Below are 12,340 nucleotides of genomic sequence, written 5' to 3'. Positions count from 1 at the left end.
GGGGTCTAAAGCAAATAGTCATGAACTAGAACACATATCCCTCATTTCCACTGAGCGGTACGGTACACAATTTTTTCCGTTTCCATTGTCAAAAGTTGTGAATGGTACCCTAATTCCAAACTGTACCATACCACTTTTTTGGGACCCTTTTGTTGGGGTACCAAGCACATTAGTATCGTACCAACAGGGTGGAGCTACACTGTTGAGCTGAGGTACTGTTGGCAGTGGAAACGCAAGCCTGATCAAGGTGTACCGTTCCGAACCGTACTGAACTATACCGAACCGTACCGCTCAGTGGAAACAAGGCATTACAGCTGGACCTTCCAATTCTTTCTGACAGTTTTTATGCGGTAGTACTTATTAAAGTTAAAGCTGGCCATACACTGATTGAAATTCGTCCAGTTCAGCAGCAATCAGCCAGATTTCCATCAGTGTATGGCTGTCCCTTTTTGACAGAGGTTAGTCATTTAATCGACTTCTGTTGAAGGGACATGCTGTAAAAAGTTTGTCAATTAGCAACTGCAGCCACTGATAAGTGCATTCTGACAGCGCAGAGTCCTGCTGTCAGAATACAATGTCCAATTTGGGGGAGGATGCCTTCATTTAGCTCGCTTGTGTGGATGGAGGAATCGCTTTATTGTTGTTTTTTTTTTTTTTTTTTTGTTTATGGCTGGCTTTCTACATAGATATTTTCCCTACAGTAACCAAATTCAGACCTGCACACAGAATCAAGGCTTCGTCTGGTTGCTGCAGGGCCTGTATACAGTTCTTCTGTTTGTATTGCCTTTAATGAGGCTATGTGTAATGTGTTTATTTAATAAGGCAAGGAGCAAAGTCAAACAGCCTTAGCAGTCATTCCTCAATAACAGTAGTTATGACTTCTGTAAATTGATCTGATTGGCTATTATTGATCTCTGTAATTTGTGCACCATCATTGCTCTGCCCTGCTAAATAAGCCAAATCTAGTACTCCATAACCGAATCAAATATTTTCAATACCAGACAATGTATGACAAGAGTTATCATGAACATTAACTCATCCAATTTTCTAATCATGCGTCAGTACTTAGGCACACAGTACGTGTGGCTGAGTAATTCTTGTAATATATTTGCTCATTGTGGCATTTTTTTTTTTTTTAAACTGTTTTTGGGTGTCATTTTCAGTAGGGTTATATAGGTATTGGAATGTTGCATTTCTGGAACTGCAGTTTTCTGTGATTTACAGAGTATCATATTCGTGAAAACAATTTAAAGGGCAAGTGGCTGCAGAAAGGAACATACTGTTTATAAATGTAGCCGAAACCTGAAAAAGTAATATGTTACAAGCGGAATATGTTTCTCTTGTGTTTACTTCCTTGTTTGTGTTGATTCCTGTTTACTTCCTTGTTTGTGTTGATTCCTGTTATGTACACGAGTATGAATGCACAATATATTTTTATTCGGAGAACATGAATCAAATACAGACTGAGGGTGCATGGACATCTCTGATATTGGGTCATCAAGGCTGTCCATCATACCCACTGACCAGTAGCTAGGACCTGGAGCAGGAGGGTGTGTGACTAAGCAGCAGTGTTATGGAATGAACTGTTCTAGAGTGTGTGCGGGTTCACACTATAGTGATGTCAGACATCGCATGTGATTCGCACCACACTGCTCTGCAAATCACATCCGATGTCTGTGCATTGCAAATTCAGCTTGCATCACATTCGGGCCAAAGTCGCGCAGGACACTTTTTTGTGGTCCGCAGCAAAATTGGATGTCATTGGTGTTCCCACCTTTGCAATCCGAATCCTGTCCGAATTGACAGTTCGCACTGCGATATGCAAACGAATCTGGGGGTGTCATTAGCTTTGTATTGACACTCCCAGCAGTTTGCATATGGCAGTGTGAACTGCCTGCGAATCCACCGCACCAGTGTGAACTATCATTTTGGACATGAATCGGATCGCATAGGTGTGAATACCCATGTGATCCGATTCTGGTGCGGACCAAAAAAAGGGTCCTGTGCGACTTTGGCCTGAATGCGATGCAAATTCAGCCACACAATCTGTATGGCTGAATTTGCAACGCGCAGAGCTGTGCGCTCCGAATCACATGCGATGTCTGACATTGCATATGTGTGAACCAGCACTTAAACCCTCACTCACTGTACTGTGTCTGTGGTTGAACAGAATTGTTGCTGTAGGGCAGGAAGTTTGTTTGTTCTACAGAACACAGCTTCATAACATTGGAGGTTGGTGTTCTGCCATCCACAGATGTGAACTGGGCAGGGTTGATTAGCTGAAAACATACAGAGAGTACAGGAAGTTAGGGGCTCACTGGATTTCTGGCAGGATCAACATGTTTATTTCTGTACTTGCTTATGAGATTTTAAAGCATGTATGTATTGCAGAAATGTACTGCATATTTTTATTTTATATGTAAATCTATATAATATATATATATATATATATATATATATATATATATATATATATATATATATATATATATAATTTTTTTTTTTTTTATCCTTGCATACACTTTAAGTGATCAAAGGGAGGGTGTATTTGATTGAAACCAAGTCGCTTTAAATCACTAGTAAAAAGGCTTGATTTAAATCCTAATTGTCATCTCTGTCCCGCAGCGGCTGACAGTCCCATTCACTTTAATGGGACGGCTGGTGATGCGGCAGCAGGTGAGTGGATGCCCGCTAACAGGCGCTGCCATAATGTATCTGAAATGAAAGGTGCTCTTTAAGACCCCATTCAGACTAGCGCGACTTGTCAGCCTGACAAGTCGCGCTCGGTCGCTCGCCATTGATTAGCAAAGGACCCATTCTAATAGGAGTGACACAAGTCGCTCCGACTTAGAAAAAGGGTCCTGTACTACTTTGGGGCGACCTGGGAGCGACTTGCATAGACTTCCATTATGTGAAGTCCCTGCAAGTCACGCTGCACGCTGTGCACCGCGACTTCACAGGTCGCCCTCGAAGTCGGATCGTGCCAGTCTGAATGGGCTGTAAATGTAAGGACCTCATTCTTGCTGGTAGTTAGTGTGAAATTGTGTGAATGCATCAATGCAGTGCATGTTATCTCAGCTTACAGAGCTTGGATTCATTGCATGAGTTTACCAAAAATGTAAATATTGGTGAATATACAGCCTCATGCTACATAACTAAGCTCCATTTCATGCTGAATAAACTAAATTCTTAATGTATCTTAAATAGAAAACTATCTTTAGATAGATTTTTACTCCAAAAGCATTTTATCAAAATAAATCTGATAAAAACAAAAAAAATTCTCATTTAAAATGAAAAAAAAAAAAAAAAAATTTTTTTTACATTGATTTTTATTTACCCTGCTCTGAAGATATCACAAAGTATGTACAGGCACGTTTTTTGGTTTCTGCATTAAAGGGACCCTTTAAATAGAAACGTCAGTTTCTTTATTGATGTCTTTGACTCTACTGGGGAATCTTCCCCTCATTTCCTGGGCTAATAAAAGCAAGGTATTGTTGCAAACTAAACTTCATGGTTTCCTCCTCCTGACAGCATTTTTCATGTATTCATCTGATGAATCTGCAGCAGGGGAATGGTAATGGGGTCAATATATACAGTATATCGGGTATAAATGCTGAAGAGCTCATTTATTTTAGGAAGGAAAGCGTAAGCAGAAATACCTACCTTATTGCTCTCTCACCTGGCAGCCGGCACTGTCCACCACTCTTCACCACTTCCAATATGTGGATGGGCCCTTGGCATCCTTAACTACAATGCAGGATATCATCTGCCTATCCCCTAGGCTTAATGAGCATTTAATCCTTGCATTGAATGGGGGTCACAATCTATTATATGTGAAAAATAAAGAAAACATATGTATGTATGTATGTATGTATGTGTGTATAATATATAATCTCTCTAAAAAAAATTAAAGGAACACTTTTTTTAATTGGTATAGCATCAAGTCAATTAAAGTCCTGGGCTATTGATCTGGTCAGTTAGGTGGGATTCACACTAATGCGTTTTTTTCATGTCTTTTTTGCTTTTTGCAGCAATGCATATACTTTTTTTTTTTTTTTTTTTTGCATGGTTTCCTATGGAACACATTCACATCAATGCATTTTTGAGCCTCTGCGTTTTTGGAAAGGATCGGGGGGCTTTTTTTTTTCTGCAAAATTCAGCGTTTTGCATGTAATAGACTTCAATGAACCTGCATCCAAAACGCAAATATTGCGTTTTTACCGCGATTTGCGTTTTTAACCGCTTCCATACAGAGCAGTTAGACACCCTTCCTGCCCAGACCAATTTTCAGCTTTCAGCACTCTCACACTTTGAATGACAATTGCTCAGTCATGCTACACTATAACCAAACAAAATTTTTATCATTTTTTTCACACAAATAGAGCTTTCTTTTGGTGGTATTTGATCACAACTGGGGTTTTTTTTTTTCGTGATATATGCAAAAAAAGAGCAAAAATTTTGAAAAAAAAACACTTTTTTTTAGTTTCAATTATGAAATTTTGCAAAAAATAAATTTTTCTTCATACATTTGGGCCAAAATGTATACTGCTACATGTCTCTGGTAAAATTAACCCAAATTAGTGTATATTATTTAGTCTGTGTGAAAGTTATTGAGTCTAGAAGCTATGGTACCAATTACTGAAAATTGATCACACCAGATGTACTGACTGCCTATCTCCTTTCTTGAGGCCCTGAAATGTCAGGACAGTACAAATACCGACCAAATGACCCCTTTTTGTAAAGTAGACAGTCCAAGGTATTTAGTAAGAGGCATGGTGAGTTTTTTGAAGTTGTAATTTTTTCCCACAATTCTTGGGAAAATGAAGAAAAAAATTTTTTTTTCTTTTTTTTCCCACAAAGTTGTCAATTTATAAGCTATTTCTAACACATAGCATGTACACAGCAAAAATTACACCCAAAAATACATTCTGCTACTCCTTCCGAGTATGGCGATACCACATGTGTGAGACTTTTACACAGCCTGGCCACAAAAAGAGACTCCACGTCCAAGAAGCACATTCAGGCGTTCTAGGAGCATAAATACACATAAAACTTTCTTACTACCTATCACACTTTTCAAGGCCCTAGAGCACCAATACAATGGAAAAGTCCACAAAATGACCCCATTTTGGAAAGCAAACACTCCAACGTATATTCTATGAGGCATTATGGGTCGTTTGAACATATCATTTTTTTCCACAGGTTTTTGGAAAATGTGGGAAAAAAATGAAAACTTTTTTTTTTTACACAAAGTTGTCAATTTATAGGATATTCCTAACACATAGCATGTACACAGCAAAAATGACACCCCAAAATACATTCTGCCACTCCTCCTGAGTATGGCAATACCACATGTGTGAGACTTTTTCACAGCCTAGCCATATAGAGGGGCCGAACATCCAAGGAGCATCATCATGCATCCTAGCCACTTGCCTAGGCCTATTTTTGACATTTGGTGTTTACAAGCTAAAATCAGTTGTTTTGCTAGAAAACTGCTTAGAACCCCCAAACATTATATATTTTTTTTTAGCAGAGACCCTAGAAAATAAAATGGAGATTATTGCACTATTTTTTATCACACCGTATTTGCGTAGCGGTCTTCCAAACGCAGTTTTTTTGGAAAAAATTCACTTTTTTTAATTAAAAAATAAGAAACCAGTAAAGTTAGCCCAATTTTTTTCCATAATGTGAAAGATAATGTTACGCCGAGTAAATAGATACCCAACATGTCATGTTTCAAAATTGCGCACGCTCACGGAATGGTGACAAACTTTGGTACTTAAAAATCCCCATAGGCGACAATTTAAAAATTTCTACAGGTTGCCATCTTTGAGTTACAGAGGAGGTCTAGGGCTCAAATTATTCCCCTTGCTCTAACGATCGCGGCGATACCTCACATGTGTGGTTTGAACACTGTTTACATATGTGGGCGGGGTTTCTGTATGCATTCGCTTCTGCGCGCGAGCTCACGGGGACAGGGCGCTTTAATTTTTTTTTTTTTTTTTTTTTACTATTTATTTTATTTATTATTTTTTATTTTTACACCGTTTAAAAAAAAAAAAAAAATTGATCATTTTTATTTCTATTAAAAGAAATGTAAATATTCCTCGTAATAGAAATAGGCACGACAGGACCTCTTTTTTGTGAGATCTGGGGTCAAAAAGTCCTCAGATCTCACAAGTACACTAAAAGATAGAAAAAAAAAAAAAAAAATAATAATTATAATATAAAATGAAAAAAAAAAAAAAAAAGGACCTTTAAACCGGTTGCTAGGCAACAACATTTTCCGTAGCTCCGGTCCTCCAAGACCATAGAGTCAAGTGAGGGCAAGCTTGCCCTCACTCGACATCCTGTCTGTGAGGATTCGGGACCGGATCGTTTTCCCCGCTGCCGGCGGGTCCGGTAAGCGGGGAAAAGGACCGGAACGCGTCGGGAGGGGGGGGGGGCGCCTCTTCCGCCATCCCGGAAGGGTGATCCCACGGCGAATCCGCCGCTGGGACCACCCTTATCGGAAAGCCAACCGTCCACCGTTTAAAAAAATACCAGGGTTATGGCAGCTATCTGCTACCATAACACCGGTATTTAGGTTTAAACGGACGACGTATATAAACCTTTTTGGACTTGGACATGGTGGCTGTATGAAGGGTGACAGGTACTCGGGTACTTTGTTGGGCAGGTGACAGGTACTCTGGTACTGATGAGCAGGTGGCAGGTACTCGGGTACTCCGATAGGCAGGTGACAGGTACTCGGGTACTCTGATGGGCAGGTGATAGGTACTGATGAGTAGTACTCACTGACTGATAGGTGATAGGTGATACTGTACTGATGGGTACTGATGATCAGTACTGATACGTGATAGGTACTGATGAGTACTGATGAGTAGTGATGGGTACTGATGAGCAGGCGGCAAGTACTTGGGTACTTCAGGCGTCAGGTACTCTGATGAGCAGGTGGAAGGTACTCGGGTACTCTGATGGGTAGGTGACAGGTACTCAGGTACTCTGATGACGGGTACTCCGTTGACAGGTACTCAAAGTACCCGAGTACCTGTCATCAGAGTACCCGAGTACCTGTCATCAGAGTACCCGAGTACCCGTCATCAGAGTACCCGAGTACCTGTCATCAGAGTACCCGAGTACCCGTCATCAGAGTACCCGAGTACCTGTCATCAGAGTACCCGAGTACCTGTCATCAGAGTACCCGAGTACCTGTCATCAGAGTACCCGAGTACCTGTCATCAGAGTACCCGAGTACCTGTCATCAGAGTACCCGAGTACCTGTCATCAGAGTACCCGAGTACCCGTCATCAGAGTACCCGAGTACCTGTCATCAGAGTACCCGAGTACCTGTCATCAGAGTACCCGAGTACCCGTCATCAGAGTACCCGAGTACCTGTCATCAGAGTACCCGAGTACCTGTCATCAGAGTACCCGAGTACCTGTCATCAGAGTACCCGAGTACCTGTCATCAGAGTACCCGAGTACCCGTCATCAGAGTACCCGAGTACCTGTCATCAGAGTATCCGTCATCAGAGTACCCGAGTACCTGTCATCAGAGTACCCGAATACCTGTCACCAGCCCATCAGAGTACCCGAGTACCTGTCATCTGAGTACCTGATGACAGGTACTCGGGTACTTTGATGGGCTAGTGACAGGTACTCGGGTACTTTGATGGGCTAGTGACAGGCGCTCTTTATTGGGGGGGGGGGGGGGCAATCAGTGTGGTTGGGGTGCACTGTAGTTGGTAACTAGCTGTTACCACACTCTCCTCCTCACACAGGATCAGTGTGTGAGGAGGAGAACACGGTGACAGCTAGTTACCGTGTTCTCTGTTGACATTTGTGACCGGCTGTGATTGGACACAGCCGGTCACGTGGTAAAGAGCCAATTTCATTGGCTCTTTACCTAGATCGGGGATCGACTCTGTCCGAGGGACGAGCCTCGTCCCCGATCGCTGCTCTGCGCGCCCCCGGGGGCGCGCATTGCAGAGAGAACGAGCGGCTCGTGCTGGAGCCGCTCATGTGATCGGCTGTGATTGACACAGCCGATCACGTGGTAAACAGCCAATTTCTATTGGCTGTTTACCTTGATCAGTGATGGGCTATGTCCGAGGGACGAGCCTCATCCCTGATCGCGCCGCTGCGCGCCGCCGGGGGCGCGCAGTAGCAGCTAGAACGGGCCGACGTCATATGACGGCGGCCCGGATCTAGACAACCACTTTGCCGACGTCATTTTACATGACTCGGTAAGGAAGTGGTTAAATCTGTCCAAAAATTTATCCAAAATGGAAAAAAAAAAAAAAACTTAACAAAGCGCGGTAAAAAAACGTGGAAGGCACAGCAAAAATCACTACAGATATGCTCAAAAGCAACATGCATAGGTGTGAATCAAGCCTTAAGTAGCAGAAGGGGTTGATAATCAGCTTCAGCTGCTTTGGTATTAATAAAAATTAACAACAAGTGCACTAGATGGGCAAAAATGAAACAACCTCCAAAACAGGAATGGTTTTATGAGTGGAGGCCACTGACATTTTTTTCCCTACTATTCTTTTCTGACTTTTTCACTAATTTTGCATGTGGCTAGAGTCAGTGTCACTACTGGAACCTTTTAGAGGTTGCACAGGCAGTCCAACTCCTCCAGAATGGCACATCAATACGTGCCATTGCCAGAAGGTGAGCTTTCTCCCAGCACAGTCTCAAGAGCATGGAGGAGATTCCAGGAAACAGGCTGTTTTTCTAGGTGAGCTGGACAGAGCAGTAGAAGGTCCTTAACACATCAGCAGGACCGGTGTCTGCTCCTTTGTGCACGGAGGAACAGGATGAGCACTGTCAGAGCCCTACAAAATTACCTCCAGCAGGCCAACCAAACAATAAGAAAAAGACTTTACAAGGGTGGCCTGAGGGCCTGACATCCTTTAGTGGGCCCTGTGCTCCCTGCCCGGCACCATGGCGTTGGATTGGCATTTGCCATTGAACACCAGCATTGGCAGGTCTTCCACTGGCACCCTGTGCTTCTCACAGATGAGAGCAAGTTCACCCTGAGCACATGTGACAGACGTGAAAGGGTCTGGAAAAGCTGTGGAGAACATTATTCTGCCTGTAACATTGTTCAGCATGACTGGTTTGGTGGTGGGTCAGTGATGGTCTGGGGAGGCATATCCATGGAGGGACAAACAGACCTCTACAGGCTAGACAATGGCACTCTGACTGCCATTAGGTCAATCGGGATGAAATCCTTTGGACCCATTGTCAAGCCCTATGCTGGTGCAGTGGATCCTGGATTCCTCCTGGTGCATGACAATGCCCGGCCTCATGTGGCGAGAGTATACAGCCAGTTCCTGGAGGCTGAAGGAATTGATACCATTGAATGGCTCCGTCCTCGTCTGACCTAAATCCAATAGAACACCCCTGGAACATTCTGTTTTGGTTCATCTGACGCCACAAGGTTGCACCTCAGTCTGTTTTTGAGCTCAGTGATACCCTGGTCCAGATCTGGAAGGAAATGCCCCAGGACACCATCTGTCGTCTCATTAGGAACATGCCCATACCATTTTTAGTTGCTGCAATGAAATTTCAGCAAAATAGACTAGCCTGCTGCATCATTTTTTCACTTTGATGTGGCATCCTTTAGTTCCGAACACATTACCCAGTCCCTATCAGTATAGATATCCAGCATGATATTTTTCCCCATTGAGATCTGATGTCTTTTCAAAGTGTTCCTTTCATTTTTATTTATTTATTTATTTTTTTTTTTGGAGCAGTGTGTGTATATTTATTTCAGGTACTTGTATAGCGCTGTCCCTGCCTTCAAGGAGTTTATAATCTAAGGTCCCTAACTCCCATTTATACATACACATACTGGGGCTAATTTAGACAGGAGTCAATTAACCTACCAGCATTACTGATTTAGAAAGTATGAAAGCCATAGACAGCTAGAATTTTATCTTGTGACAGATGCCCTTTTTAAAGAGGCTTTATACTGCATAAAAATAAAATCCTTGGAAGACATTCAGGTGACCCACTCTGCCCTTTCCAGAGCTCTACCACTAAATCCCCAATAACCTGTGCAGTGCCATGCAACATACTTGGTTTGCACACAAATAGAAACTTCAGAAATTGGAATTGATTAAAGATTTCTTCTACTATCGGTTGGGCATGCAAGCCAACAAATGACACCATGAAACGACATGATCAATGCACATCCTATGCAGGCAGTGGCGTAGCATGGGGGGTCCAGCCACACGGGGCGCAAAATCTGGGGGGGGCGCATCCTGCGCCTGCGCCAGTGTCACTTAAGCTTTAGTACCGTATATACTCAAATATAAGCCGAGTTTTTATGCACATTTTTTGTGCTGAAAACGTCCCCCTCGACTTATACTCATAAAGTCATAAAAAAAAAAAAAATGTCCCCGGCTGGCCCGACGTGCTCCTGAGGTGCCTTAGATTTAAAAATGGCGCCGCCCGGCGCCAACATGTCACCGCGCATCTGCCGCCGCATGCGCAGTGACGTGTTGGCGCTGGGTAGCGCCATTTTTAAAACTAAGGCGCCTCAGGTACAGGAAGTGAGACTCCTCCACAGCCGCACTACCTGCCATTATGCGGGGCTGCGGGCATACTACAAGAGATGCAGTGCTGCGGGCAAAGTACACCTGTACCATGCCCGCAGCACTGCATCTCCTGTAGTATTCCTGCAGCCCCGCATTCTCTTGTACTATGCCCGCAGCCCTACATTCTCCTGTACCATTACCATGCCCACAGCCCTGCATTCTCCTGTACCATGCCCGCAGCCCTGCATTCTCCTGTACCATGTCCGCAGCCCTGCATTCTCCTGTACCATGCCCGCAGCCCTGCATTCTCCTGTACCATGCCCGCAGCCCTGCATTCTCCTGTACCATGCCCACAGCCCTGCATTCTCCTGTACCATTACCATGTCCGCAGCCCTGCATTCTCCTGTACCATGCCCGCAGCCCTGCATTCTCCTGTACCATGCCCGCAGCCCTGCATTCTCCTGTACCATGCCCGCAGCCCTGCATTCTCCTGTACCATGCCCACAACACTGCATTCTCCTGTACCATACCCACAGCCCTGCATCTCCTGTACCATGCCCACAGCCCTGCATTCTCCTGTACCATGCCGCAGCCCCTGTTTTGCGTCTCGTGGTGGTCCAGTAGCTGCTGCATTTCCCACCCTAGGCTTATACTCAAGTCACTCATTTTTCCCATTTTTTGTGGTAAAATTAGGGGCTTCGACTTGTATTCGGGTCAGCTTATACTCGAGTATATATGGTATATTGCACTGCTATCTTCCGGCGCTCTTCCTGCGCTCCAGCTGCCATCTTCTGGCTCAGCGATGGCCACCGGGCGCCCTGTGATTGGACAGACATGGCGGGGCTGGCCTGTGCCTGTCGGACTGTCCAGTGGCGTAGTTTGGGTTGCGCATGCGTAAACATGAGCCCCACCTCTGCCTCGCATCTTCTCCGACCTCAGCTCAGCACTTCCCTTCAGCCGCCCACTCTGGACCGGATTGTTGTGGCAGGCAGCCAGCAGCGCGGCAGAGTGAAGACAACAGTGTCAGTGTAGGGGGAAGTCAGTGTGGGGGGCAGTGTAGAGGTCAGTGAAGGTGTAGGGGTCAGTGTAGGTGTCAGTGAAGGAGGGGCAGGGAAGAAGGGTCAGTGAAGGGGGGCCAGTGTATGTGTCACTGTAGGGGGGTCAGTGTAGGTGTCAGTGAAGGGGTCAGTGTAGGGGGGGTCAGTGAAGGAGGGGCAGGGAAGAAGGGTCAGTGAAGGGGGGCCAGTGTAGGTGTCACTGTAGGGGGGTCAGTGTAGGTGTCAATGAAGGGGGTCAGTGTAGGTGTCAGGTAGGTCAGTGTAGGAATCAGGAATGTCAGTGTAGGGGTCAGTGTAGTAATAAGGTAGATCAGTGTAGTGATCAGGTCGGTTAGTGCAGGAATCGGGTAGGTCAGTGTAGTGGTCAGGTAGGTGTAGTGGTGAGGTAGATGTCAGTATAGTAATCAGGTAGGTTAGTGTAGGAATCAAGTAGGTCTCTGTAGTGGTCACATAGGTCTCTGTAGGTGTCAGTATAGTGATCAGGTAGGTTAGTGCAGGAAACAGAGTGGTCAGGTAGGTCTGTGTAGTGGTTTAGTAGATTTGTGTCAGGGGTGCAAATTACTTACCTTGCCCCGGGCGCTTACAACCCACGCTATGCCACCGTATGCAGGTGAAAAACACATAGTGCAGGTAGGAAGATTTAAAATGTCTTTTAATCCTTGTCTATGTGGGGTGGGTGGGCCTTTTTACCCACTTCGTCTCCGGAAGGTTTTACCCCCTTTAATGACCAGACCA

This window comes from Pelophylax lessonae, assembly GCF_965119305.1.
Source record: "Pelophylax lessonae genome assembly, chromosome: 4".
In the NCBI taxonomy this organism is placed as follows: Eukaryota; Metazoa; Chordata; class Amphibia; order Anura; family Ranidae; genus Pelophylax; species Pelophylax lessonae.
The sequence above is the reverse complement of the archived record's forward strand: the minus strand, read 5'-3'. Positions refer to the sequence as shown.